Source organism: Phyllobates terribilis, unplaced genomic scaffold (genome assembly GCF_046119375.1).
Source record: "Phyllobates terribilis strain yellow unplaced genomic scaffold, ASM4611937v1 Scaffold_10__3_contigs__length_209671492, whole genome shotgun sequence".
NCBI lineage: Eukaryota > Metazoa > Chordata > Amphibia > Anura > Dendrobatidae > Phyllobates > Phyllobates terribilis.
The window spans coordinates 178,692,874-178,707,139 of record NW_027362770.1 but is presented as its reverse complement, the minus strand read 5'-3'; positions in this window follow the sequence as shown (position 1 = coordinate 178,707,139).

The following is a 14,266-nucleotide window of genomic DNA, read 5'->3' as shown; positions in this document are numbered from 1 at the left end:
TCAAGACCCGGGTACCATAGAACCTGTAAAAAAAAGAATAAAATAAAAAATAAATATTATACTTACCTTCTGATGGCCCCCGGTGTCTTTATCTGATACGTCCTGGCTTGCCGGCAGCTCGTGGTAGACTAAAGGACCTGTGGTGACGTCATTTAGTCCTGTGACGGGTCACGCAACCGCTGACGTCGGCAGGCCATCAGGAGGTAAGTATATATTTATTTTTTATTTTTTTACCATTCTTTTACAGTCACACTATATAAATCTATGCCGGTTGCTGTTTGCATGGATTTATATAGTGTAACCAAGTTGACAAGCACTTTCCAAGTGATGCTAAAATCACTTCACATCCGCATGTCCCTGGCAGGAAAACGCATGTACAATCCGCATGTACAATCCGCATGCGTTTTTTCTGCCAGGGAGATGCAGAAACGCTCAAAAAAAAATCCAGAGCATTTCTGCATCGTGGGCACATAGCCTTACATTAATTGTATGACTTAATATTGAGCACACGTAGCCATCTATACACAGCGGGAGGCCGCACGTAGCCATCTATACACAGCGGGAGGCTGCACGTAGCCATCTATACACAGCGGGAGGCCGCACATAGCCATCTATACACAGCAGGAGGCCGCACGTAGCCATCTATACACAGCAGAACCCGCACGTAGCCATCTATACACAGCGGGAGGCTGCACGTAGCCATCTATACACAGCGGGAGGCCGCACATAGCCATCTATACACAGCAGGAGGCTGCACGTAGCCATCTTTACACAGCGGGAGGCCGCACGTAGCCATCAATACACAGCAGGAGGCTGCACATAGCCATCTATGCACTGCAGGAGGCCGCACGTAGCCATCTATACACAGCAGGAGGCCGCACGTAGCCATCTATACACAGCAGGAGGCTGCACGTAGCCATCTATACACAGCGGGAGGCCGCACATAGCCATCTATACACAGCAGGAGGCCGCACGTAGCCATCTTTACACAGCGGGAGGCCGCACGTAGCCATCAATACACAGCAGGAGGCTGCACATAGCCATCTATGCACTGCAGGAGGCCGCACGTAGCCATTTATACACAGCAGGGGGCCGCACGTAGCCATCTATACACATCAGGAGGCTGCATGGTGCCATCTATACTCAGCAGGAGGCTGCAGGTAGCCATCTATACACAGCAGGGGGCCGCACGTAGCCATCTATACACAGCAGGATGCTGCACGCAGTCACGCACACACACAAACATATACAGACATATACGCATAAACACATTTGAAACACAAAAATACATATAAACAGACATCACACAATGATATCTGCCTGCACACACACACACACTCACTCACACACACTCTCACACACACACACACTCTCACACACACACTCACCATCCCCCGGCTCGGCTCCAGTCCTCCAGCTCCTCTCCGGTGCAGCAGTGCAGCGCGCACTGCATGACGTCACACTAGCAGACACGGCCGCGCACAGGGCCGTGTCTCCTAGCTGTGACGTGGCCGGGCCAGCACACAGGGAAGTTAACAGGTGCAGTGCTGGTCCGGCCGAAGAAGAAGTAGCGGCCGTGCACCACTGCTGGGGGAGCGGTCCGGGGGCCCCCCCGCCTCTGACTGCCGGTATTTGCCATGGCGCCGCACATATTATAATGAGGGCAATCTGGCCATGAATCCCCTGGAGCCCCGGGCGGTAGCCCAGATTGCCCTCATTATAATCTGCCTATGGCTGCGGCACAGGCAAAAGCCTCTATTTCCTCTTACATTGTGGCCAGAGACCTCTAGATGGAGGAGGATATCGACAAAGGGAAGTCTAGAGATAAGATTCTGACATATTTCAAACATGTGGTGTTGGCATCGGATTTCCTGTGTGACACCGCGGTGTAACAGTCCAGGCTATCCACCTGTACCATTGTATTACAGGGGCACTCTGGATAAAACCATGGAGGGGGGGAGATGTCCCTTCTAAGAGTGCCCTCTGCTCTATGGAATTTGAGCCAGGATGTCTCTTCAGGGGCTCAGTTGGACTAGCTAATGGAATATCTATCTAACAAGGAAGGAAAGACCCTTCCCAGTCCAATGAGATGCAGATAGGGTCCTTCATTTTGGGGTCAAAGTAGAAGGCCAAAGCCGAATCAGCAGGACTCAGAGCAGAGGCCTTCCACAAGCTGAGATAAAGCCTTGCAATGATGCTCTGGTAGGCGGCAGAAAGGACGTGGGGGACTCTCCTCTTTTTCCAACAAGAAAAAGCAATTCCTTCTAGAGAGATCTATCAGAGAATTTATTAAGATGTGGGTCCTGGAGGAGGTTCCCTTGAAGGAAAGAAGCTTAGAGGTTTACTCCAGGATTTTTTCTAGCTCAAAAAACAAGTGGAACTATTGTAGATCTCAGGTTTTTGAACAAGTTCATAATCAAAACAAGGTTCCGCATGGAAGCAATAAGATCCATTCTGCCCCTTCTAGAGCAAGGTGATCACCTAGCTACCATCAACCTAAAGGATGCTGTGGCGCCCCTGATGGTTCGACCGCGACAGGAATGCTGCACTTCTCTAATGGAGTGTGGTGTCCCTCCTCTGAGGTAAGGCCAGTGTGATAGTCGTGACCCAGCCTTGCATCCAACACCACATTCAGAGGGAGCTAGTAGGCACTAGGTGCTGCTCCCCTGGTTACAGGGAGACTGGGGAACACAAAGTGGTAGGAACCAGTTAGTGGGTGTGGGTGGAGGACTCACAAGTTAGTTACACCTAAAATTTCATATTTAATTAAAAGCCATCTTTGATCTTGGTCCTTCCGTCCTAAGTCGTCGGTTCTAGTGTTCGTACTGTGCTGTCAAACTACTGTGTGTTAATGTGACTTCCCTCCGGGAGCGCAGATCCTGTGTAGGCCTGCACCGGCAAGGGACACAGCCCTCGTACCCTGGGCTTGGGACGAGAGGTAGGTTGTAGACAAGGAATGTCTCAACCCGGCCAAGGACCAGAATCAAGAAGGCCCGGGAGCTCTAGAGTGTGGCTCCCCAGCAAATGGGTCCCGGGAAGGATGCAGACGGAGCGGAGCACGCCACCTGTCCTCGCCTACCTGATCTATTCAGAGGGATTCCTGCTGCAAGAGGGGTACCGGCCCCCGACACCCGACCTTGTACTCCATGTCCTGGACGGGAAAGCCCGGTTAGGCCCTGAGGATCCCGCCGGGCATCGGATGGAGAGGAATTGCCACCCGTGCCCTAGTCCTGAGAGGAGCTCAGAGGGAAACCCGGCCTATCTACACACGCACAGACGGGAAAAGGTGAAGCTTGTAGTGCAGGAACACTCTGGTGTAGGGTCGCTACCGAACACTGGACATTCTCGAAGGTAGTCGGACCTCCGTCCCTGGTGGCCGCAGGACTCCGCGGGGAGCAGGGAGTCGCCTTCCCGCTATCATCTCTAAGTGAGTAAAGCCTTGGAAGTTCACCCCTATGGCCTCCGGACTGTTCATTACGCGCCATACCATGCGACGCGGTGCCCGTACTCCCCGCACTACTACCCTCTTCCATCCTGTCTGCCTGCCCTGAGGCCTTGCTCCGCCTGTAGGGAGCAGTGAGAACTTTGGCCGCCATGACACCGGGCCTCGGCGGACTGCAGTGGCGCTGGTGACCCTTCACAAGGCACCACAGGTGGAGTAGTCGTTAAAAATAAAGCCACTCAACCCGGACGAACCCACAACATCTTCCTTTTTCATTTGACGGCCCTGAGCACGGGTCGGGTCCGGGCCACGGCTACATCCCATCTCTTCGTTACAGGAGCCGACACCGAGTCCCCCATCACCCAGGGTAAACTCAAAACTAAAAAGGGCTCTTTCGAGATATGAGGACGTCACAATGCATACCTTCATATTCCCATCCACGTGAATCATCGAAGATGTCTTCGAATAGCGGTCTGGGTACAATGCATGTTAACTCATCTCGAGCTTACCTCACTTTCCTTCGGGATCTCCTCTGCTCCTTGAGCCTTCACAAAGGTTGTGGCAGCGATAATTGCAGGACTCAAAGAGGAAGATATAAGAATCTTGTCATGCCTGGACAATCTATATATATAATTGTCTTATCCCGTCTGTCTGTCTGTCTTTCTGTCTGTCCAGGAAATCCCGCGTCGCGCATTGGTCCGGCAGCGGCTAATCAGCGCCGCGGGATTTCTGAAAAAAGATGGCGGCAGTTAGCGGCTCATCTGCGGGCCGCGAGGCGCTCATCTCCGGGCCGGTACCAGCAGAAGGACCTCGACCGCCGGACCCATCTGCGGGACGGAGATGCAGCCGGGAGATGAGCGGCGCAAGGCGCTCATCTCCCGGCCGGTAGCAGCGGAAGGACCGCCAGCGTCGCTGACCTCCATGCGGAAGGGAGGATCGGGGAGCGGCGCTGCGGGTCGGGATACTTCTGCTGCGAGCGCCCGCTCATGTCCCGGGTTCTCGCTGCGGAAGTACCCGCACAGGCAGCGCCGCTCCCCGGTAATGACGAAGACGATTCGATGATTGGTCGCGGTCTTCGGACCCGACCAATCACTGATCTTGCCGCAAAAGTTAAACACTACTGTGCTGATTTGTCGCGGACGCTGGGCGCGACCAATCACCGATTTTGGCGCCACATTTAAATAGCGGCCGATATTTAAATTTGGCGCCCAAATTGGTGATTGGTCGCGGGCCTCCCTTCAGACCCCAGCCGCATGAATGTCAGCGGCGCTGCCTGTGCGGATACTTCCGCTGTGAGAACCCGGGACATGAGCGGGCGCTCGCAGCAGAAGTATCCCGACCCGCAGCGCCGCTCCCCGGTCCTCCCTTCACACCCTAGCCGCTGATGTCCCCACAGTATCCGCATGGTGTTACAAAGGTCCGGACATTTGTGTTAAAAATCGCTGATTGGTCGCCGACGCTATTTAAATGTGGCGACAAAATCGGTGATTGGTCGCGCCCAGCGTCGGCGACCAATCAGCGATTTTTAACACAAATGTCCGGACCTTTGTAACACCATGTGGATACTGTGGGGACATCAGCGGCTAGGGTGTGAAGGGAGGACCGGGGAGCGGCGCTGACATCCAATTGGTCGCGGCCGCTATTTAAATGTGCCGCACAAATCGGTGATTGGTCGCGGTCTTGGCCATACAGCTCCATCAGCCGAAAAATAAAAAAGTTATAGCTCTCAGAATAAAGCGATGCTAAAAAATATTTTTTTCTATAAAATAGCTTTTATTGTGTATAAGCGACAAAACATAGAAAAATGATACAAATGTGGTACCGCTGTAAACGTACTGACCCGAAGAATAAAGCTACCTCATCAATTTTACCACACGCGGAACAGAATAAAAAAAAAAAAAAAAAAACAATTCCTGAATTGTTGGTTTTTGTTTATTCTGCCTCCCAAAAATCGGAATAGAAAGCGATCAAAAAATGTCACGTGCCTGAAAATGGCACCAATAACAACGTCAAGTCATCCCGCAAAAAACGAGCCGTCACATGACAGTCTGCCAAAATCTGGAAAAATTATAGCTCTCAAAATATGGCGATGCAAAAACTAGATTTTACAAAAAATGCGTCTTTTAGTGTGTGACAGCTGTCAGTCATAAAAACCCCATATGATTCTGGCATTGCTGTAATCACACCGACCCGAAGAATAAAGTCGTCTAATCACTTATACCGCACAAGGAACGGCGTCAAAAATAAACTCTTGGGTTAGGATTGGGCTAGGGTTAGGGCTGGGTTTGGGGCTAGGGTTGTGCTGGGGCTAGGGTTGTGCTGGGGCTAGGGTTGTGCTAGGGCTAGGGTTGTGCTAGGGTTAGGGCTGGGGTTGGGATTTTTTCAAAAGTAAGAAAAAAAGATGACGATGTGGCGACTAGTGTTGAGAGCAAGTGCTCGCTACTTGAGTTTGCATCGGGTGCTCTGGTATGCATTGAGTATCGTGGGTATTTGAGTGACATGCTCGAGTCTCTGCCCCATATGCTTCGCGGCCAAAAAACTTCACGGGGATTGCCTGCCATGCACGAGCGATCCCCGCATGTTTTCTTTTGGGTGTCTAATAACCGTGAAACATGCGGAGCAGGGACTCGAGCATGTCACTCAAGCACACGCTGTACATGGTGCATACCTGAGTACCCGAGGCAAACTCAAGTAGCGAGCACTTGCGCTCAAGAATAATGACAACTTATTCAATATGATGACCTAATGTAAACAAATTCTGTGCCGTACCTCTGGGTTCAAAATGTTCACTATACACCTTAATAAAATCCTTGAGGGGTATAGTTTCCAAAATGGGGACACTTGTGGGGGAGCTCCACTGTTTAGGCACATCACGGGCTCTCCAAACGCGACATGGTGTCCGCTAACAAATTGAATGGAAAATCGGCTCAAATTGTTAGCGGACGCCATTTTGCGTTTGGAGAGCCCCTGTGTGCCCAAACATTGGAGCTCCCCCACAAGTGACCCCAGGTGCTTCACAAATTGATTCGTAATAATGAAAAAGTGAAAAAAAAAACACTTTTTCATTTTTATGAATCAATTTGTGAAGCACCTGGGGTTCCAAGTGCTCACTATGAATCTAGATAGGTGCCTTGGGGGGTCTAGTTTCCAAAATGGGGTCACTTGTGGGGGAGCTCCAATGTTTGGGCACACAGGGACTCTCCAAATGCAACATGATATCCGCTAACAAATTGTCGGCTCAAATTGTTAGCGGATATCATGTTGCATTTGGAGAGTCCCTGTGTGCCCAAACATTGGAGCTCCCCCACAAGGGACCCCATTTTGGAAACTAGACCCCCCAAGGCACCTATCTAGATGCATAGTGAGCACTTGGAACCCCAGGTGCTTCACAAATTTTCATTTTTATGAATCAAAGTGTTTTTTTTTTCACTTTTTCATTATTACGAATCAATTTGTGAAGCACCTTGGGGTTCCAAGTGCTCACTATGCATCTAGAAAGGTGCCTTGGGGGGTCTAGTTTCCAAAATGGGGTCACTTGTGGGGGAGCTCCAAAGTTTGGGCACAGAGGGGCTCTCCAAACGCAATGTGGTGTCCGCTAACAATTTGAGCCGATTTTCCATTCAATTTGTTAGCGGATACCATGTTGCATTTAGAGAGTGCCTGTGTGCCCAAACATTAGAGCTCCCCCACAAGTGACCCCATTTTGGAAACTAGACCCCCCAAGGCACCTTTCTAGATGCATAGTGAGCACTTGGAACCCCTAGGTGCTTCACAAATTGATTCGTAAAAATGAAAAAGTGTTTTTTTTTTCACTTTTTCATTTTTACGAATTAATTTGTGAAGCACCTGGGGGTTCCAAGTGCTCACTATGCATCTAGAAAGGTGCCTTGGGGGGTCTAGTTTCCAAAATGGGGTCACTTGTGGGGGAGCTCCAAAGTTTGGGCACACAGGGGCTCTCCAAACACAACATGGCGTCCGCTAATTATTCAAGCAAATTTTACAATCAAAAAGTCAAATGGCGCTCCTTCCCTTCCGAGCCCTGCCGTGCGCCCAAACAGTGTTTCTTCCCCAAATATTGGGTATCTGCGTGCCCAGGGGAAATTGCACAACAAATTTTGGGGTCCATTTTTTCTTGTTACCCCTGTGAAAATAAAAAAAATTGGGTCTAAAGTAACATTTTTGTGAAAAAAGTTAAATGTTCATTTTTTTCTTCCACATTCAAAAAATTCCTGTGAAGCACCTGAAGGGTTAATAAAGTTCTTGAATGTGGTTTTGAGCACCTTGAGGGGTGCAGTTTTTAGAATGGTGTCACTTTTGGGTATTTTCTGTCATAAAGACCTCTCCAAGTGACTTCAAATGTGATGTGGTCCCTAAAAAAATGGTTTTATAAATTTTGTTGGAAAAATGAGAAATCGCTGGTCAACTTTTAACCCTTATAGCTCCCTAACAAAAAAAAATTTTGGTTCCAAAATTGTGCTGATGTAAAGTAGACATGTGGGAAATGTTATTTATTAACTCTTTTGTGTGACATATCGCTCTGATTTCAGGGCTTAAAAATTCAAATTTTGAAAATTGTAAAATTTTCAAAATTTTCGCCAAATTTCCATTTTTTTCACAAATAAACGCAAGTGATATCGAAGAAATTTTTCCACAATCATGAAGTACAATATGTCACGAAAAAACAATCTCAGAATCAGGGGGATCCGTTGAAGCGTTCCAGAGTAATTACCTCATAAAGTGACAGTGGTCAGAATTGTAAAAATTGGCCCGGTCATTAACGTGCAAACCACCCGCGGGGCTTAAGGGGTTAAATGAGCGAGATGTTACATGCGCCATTTATAGCTGGAGATACTGCAAAAAGGGGACAGAAATTTACGCAATGGAGGCTTCTCTAACAGGATGAGGTGCCCACATGAAGGGCAAAAGAGTGAGTGGGACATGGTCTCTGAGAGCGAAACTCCTGTCGTCCAACCTCATAGATGAGAGCAGTTCAGAGAGCGTTCACTTTTATCCAGCCATCCAAGGCAAAGCCTTAAGGGTCAGGTCCAACCAACAGACGATCGTATCCTATATAAACCACCAGGAAGGCACCAAATCCATACCACTCCCACTGGAGGTGGCACCGATTTTTATCTTGGCAGAGACCCGAAACGGTTGACAGCCATACATATCAAGGGGCGCTGAAATGCCTTAGCAGACAGGCTAAGTTGCGATCTACCTCTTCCAGAGAAATATTCTTGGACCAAAGCATTTTCAATCAAATTATGGAATTATGGGGAAGCCCTCAGATCAACTTGATGGCTATCTGAGAGAATGCGAAGGTAGATCATTTTTTTTGCTCCCACTACGTCAGACTTGGTGCACTGGACGCTCTATCAATACCATGCATGTTCCGGTTAGCACATGTGTTTCTGCCTATACCGATGATTCCCAGAGTCCTGCAAAAGATCAAGAGACCAGGCCTCAATGATAATATGCCCTTATTGGCCCAAGACGGCATGGTTCACCCCTCTGATGGTTGAACAGGGGAATGTATTGGAGACTTCTCATTGTCCCTCATCTGGAGACTCAGGACCCCCTTCATCTGACGGTTTGGAGGTTTATCACCCCCTTTTAGCTAAAATGTGACTACCAGAGGCTGTAGTCAATGCCTTACTCCATTCCAGAGGTGCAAGCACCAACAAAACCTATTCTAGAATCAGAAAGCTTTTTTTGGCTTGGTGTATGAAGAACCAGATGTCCTCGCATTCTTCTACCTTGCAGATCGTCCTGGACTCCCTGCAAGACTATTTTGACAAAGGTCTCAAGCCTAATACTATTAGAGTCCAGATATCTGCTCTGTCAGCAGTACTGGGGAAAAGATTGTCCCAGAAACCACTGATCCTGAGGTTTATGGAAAAGGTCCAAAGAACCTGACCTACTATCACAGATCCAGTTCCCAGATGGGAACTGGGACTGGTTTTGGAGAAACTCAAAAAGGCTCCTTTTGAACCTCTGGAGTTGGCTGGTATAAAGTATCTATCCCTCAAGACCTGGTGTCTTGTGGCTATGACGTCTGCAAGGAGAGTAAGTGAGTTCCAGGCTCCGGTTTCCAGAGAGCCTTATCTTATATTTCTACAGGATCAAGTCCTGTTAAGAACACTACCTACTTATACATCTAAAGTGCCTTTCTTCTGTAATATAAACCAAGAAATAGAGCTGCCAGTTTTTTTTATCTGGATCCTTTTTCCGATGAAGAGAGAATCCTGCTTTCCCTGGACGTTGACAGAGCTCTAAAAGCATATGAGCATATGTGAGCCACTCAAAACGGCACAGGAAGTCGGAACATTTCTTCCTTTCCATCTCCGAGAAGAACAGGAGTCAGAAGGTATCAAAAGTCTCCTTATCCAGATGGTTGAGGCAGATTATTAATATTTGTTATTAACTGCAATGGATCTGTTAAAAATGGATGCACAACATATGGAAAAAAAATTCAGCGTAATGGATGATGCAATTTTTATATTGTTATTTCTATATGGACCGAAAATACTCTTGTCTGAACGAGCCCTAAACAAGACAGAAGAAAATGCTTGAGGGCTCATGCACTGGAGCATACTTTTGCTGTTTGTGTACCAAATGGATGTCACTGCGCTCTTGACTCGCCCCCAGAGGCCTTACTATTCGGGGTAGTATATCACGGTGGCTGGCCCAGGGCGGTCAGTGCACAAAGGGGTATCAGATACTAATAACAGTTCAGAGAATTTGTGACGCCACCTGTGGTGTCTGGTGAAGGTCACCAGCGCTGCAGCAGTCCTCTGAGGCAGGTGTCAAGGCAGCTAAAGATGGTACAGCTCCCCACAGGTGGAGCGGGCCTCAGGGCAGTGTAGATTGATAGATGGTGGAGAGTGCGCTGGGCGTTGTAGTGCAGGGGAAGAATGATGGCCCAGCCAGAGTAACGGACAGAGACAGGGGATTTTGCTTTGTTACCTTTACTGGTACAGCTGTTAGATACGGTCCAGGGTACTCCAGGTGAAGGGCGCATTTTTGGACTTCTCCCCAGGGAGCGGGTATAAGGCCTCCTGATCCGTGTCTGCCTCTGTGTAAGCTCCTGGCCAGCCTGCAACTGGGCCTAGCTTATGTGTCCTGCTTTTACTCCACCTGTTGCTCTGAAGTAGGACCTCCGGTTGGTAACCACTTACCCTGGATGTCGGGGCCTTCGTGGTTCCTGGTCCTGTATGTGTCTAGCTTCAGGTTTGCCAGGGACTTGCAGTCCTCCTGGGATTCCGGTTATCCCTACTGGGTGTAAAGGGTCCCTGTAGGCTCAGACCCGGTGTCCGGTATATATACTGGGGTGAGCCTGATATGCTCCTCTGAACCCTTTTTTTATCACTCCTTCCTTCCTCTCGCCTTTGGCCACGCTCGGGGCCCTCGCTAGGCTTCAGTGCTGCTGGAGGCCTAGCTTGCCTCACACAGCAGCCTGCGTGATGCTCTCTTCTTTAGAGCAGAATGTAACTCCTCTGTAGACTGAACTGAACTGAAGACTAACTAAAAACTCAACTCAACTGCCTGGCTCCACCTTCCCTTTATATGTCCCTATCAGGGCTCCCTCTGCTGGTATGAGGTGGAAGGTGGAGGGCCTCTTGTGGAGAAATCCATCCATGCACCCTTCTGCGTTCTGTGGCACCATGCGCAGCAGGGCGCCACACTCTTATCTTTACCGACTTCCTGGTAAGAAACCAAACGATAGGATCTGTTCAACTGAGCTTTATTGACAGTCATCCAATATGGAGACAAGAATTTTGGAACGTTGCCCAACATTGAAAAGCATAGTTTTAGTAAAAAGTGGTGAGCCTGAACCTCCTACCCAATCTCTGAAGACTAATTTTCACACACACAAACCAACCAAACTTCTGGCTCCTCAAAGGTAGTCCCAACAGGTGCCACCCACCTCACACAGTCTCAAGACTGCCCAGCTCTGGTAAACGTCTCCTACAAGACTATAACCTAACTTCTCAGCCTTCCCCTTAAAGCCTGACACAACTTATCTTCCTGCTATCACCCTCAGGCTCCATGGAGTAGCCACATCACTCCCTCTCATGCGGTTGGCTAATGCTCATCTGGCTTTGGCTATGGTAGCTATTTCAGGTAGCACATGTGTGGCACCCAGGAGTCCGGTTGCCACAGTGGCATTGCCTCCCTCACAAGAGGTGATGCCATGCCTGGAAGCAACTAGGGGTCCCCTAGTCAGGTATACTAACATGCAACACGTTCCTGGCTCCAGACCAGCAAGGGTAGCTCCTCCCCTTAGCAACTGGGATCTGGAGGCGGGGTTAGTTAGACTTAGTGAGAGGAGTTGAAGTCAGGACGTCGACGAGGAAAGACCTAGGGAGTGGAGCTGCGCGGCAGTTCACCCCTGAGGATAGGAGCACGGAAGAACCGGACACCGGAGTCCGAGGTTGTGGGGCACCGAAGGCCCAGCAGCAGAAACCGGAGGGCAGGAGACTGCAGGTCTCCTGGCCCCACCAGATGCCCGGAGGCTCAGTAGCACCGCAGGGCCCAGCACCGCCACGTGGGAGCGACGCATCAGCAAGGCCCGAGCTGCCTGCCATACGGGTGAGCACAAGGACGTTGTACTCAGGGACGAGGGCCACAGCACAGCTACAAGCAGCAGGGCCAGAGAGATTAGTGCGAAAGGGAAGGCCTCCAACTTCACCTGGCGAGGTGGATTCCTTACTTGCTTCCAGGCTGCCCGAACTTCCACTTCTAGCCAGCACCCGTGTCCCGGTCTGCCTAATCACCGCAAGAAAACATAAGAGGAAACCGCCATTGAGTTGTGGACTAATTATTAACTGCGCCATCACCCCTGCACTACAACGCCCAGCATTACCTATAACATCTACAACATTTCTACACTGCCCTGGAGCTAAGCTCTACCTGTGGAGAGCCAAACCAACTCTGCTGCATTAAATATCAGCTTCAGAGGACCTGTGCTGCAGTGGCGGCTACCTATGGCCGCATACCACAGATGGCGTCACGAACTGCATACATAAAAAGATATAAAATTCTCTTTTTACTGACCGCCCTGGGTCACGGACCGGGTCACCGCCACTGTGACATCACCCCTAGCAACGACCGGCCCGGCACCGAGTACCCCACGGCCCAGGGGGCGCGTCACATGCTTGCTCTCACTCTCTTCCTGTCTTCTCTGCTCACTTGGACTTTGGCCATTACAACGACTTTAGGCATTAGCCTTCTTTGCCCAGCTCCAATCAAGGGGACACTATCAGAGCTGTCTTTTCTTCTTTGTCAGTATAAGTGTCTGTTTTTTTATGGCTTGGACAGTTACAGAGGCAATCTTCCCTCTATAACCTGGTGTAATACCCAACTCAAGATGTTTCCACCACTCATTTGTTAACAACACATGCTCTCTGCAACTGATGGTTCCTGCTCAACACACATTCCCTCTGCATCTGACACTGTCAACAGTGACCTCTGACAGTCACTTACTGTCTGCCCAGCCTCTCTTGGTCTCAAAAACAACACACAGCCCTGAAAATGGATAGACAAGTGCGCTGAACATAAGGCCATGTGAGGGCTGGAAAAACACAAATTTCACAGGACGTCATCTTCCTCTGGCAGAGCTGTGACCGGGGAATCTATATATATAATCGTCTTATCCCGTCTGTCTGTCCTGGAAATCCCGCGTCGCTCATGGGTCCGGCAGCGGCCAATCAGTGCCGCGGGATTTCTGAAAAAATATGGCGGCCGTTAGCGGATCATCTGCGGGACGGAGATGCAGCCGGGAGATGACCGGCGCGAGGCGCTCATCTCCTGGCCGGTAGCAACAGAAGGACCCCGACCGCCGGTGCCGTTGACATCCATGCGGCTAGGGTGTCAAGGGAGGACCGGGGAGCGGCGTTGCGGGTCGGGATACTTCTGCTGCGAGCGGCCGCTCATCTCCCGGCCGGTAGCAACAGAAGGACCTCGACCGCCGGAGCCATCTGCGGGACGTAGATGCAGCCGGGACATGACCAGCGCAAGGCACTCATCTCCCGGCTTCTAGCAGCGGAAGTAGCCGCACAGGCAGCGGCGCTCCCCGGTCCTCACCAATACGATTCGATGATTGGTCGCGGTCTCCGGCCGCTACCAATCACTGATCTTGCAGACACATTTAAACACCGCTGTGCTGATTGGTCGCGGACGCTGCCCGCGACCAATCACCGATTTGGCCGCCACATTTAAACACTGCTGTGCTGATTGGTCGTGGACGCTGCCCGCGACCAATCACCGATTTGGGCGCCACATTTAAATAGCGGCCGCGACCAATCACAGATCTTGCAGACACATTTAAACACCACTGTGCTGATTGGTCGCGGTCGCTATTTAAATGTGGCGCCCGCGACTAATCAGCGATTTTTGACACAAATGTCCGGTCCTTAGTAACATCATGCGGCTACTGTCGGGAGATCAGCGGCTAGCGTGTCAAGGGAAGACCGGGGAGCGGCGCTGCTGGTCGGGATACTTCTGCTGCGAGCGCCCGCTCATGTCCCGGCTTCTCGCAGCGGAAGTAACCGCACAGGCAGCGCCGCTCCCCGGTCCTCACCAATACGATTCCGCTCCCCAGTCCTCACCAATACGATTCGCTGATTGGTCGCGGTCTCCGGCCGCGACCAATCAGTGATCTTGGCGCAAAAGTTAAACACCGCTGTGCTGATTGGTCGCGGCCGCTGCCCGCAACCAGAGATTTGGGCGCCACATTTAAATAGCGGCCGCGACCAATCACCGATCTTGGCGCAACATTTAAACACTGCTGTGCTGATTGGTCGCGGACGCCAGCCGCGACCA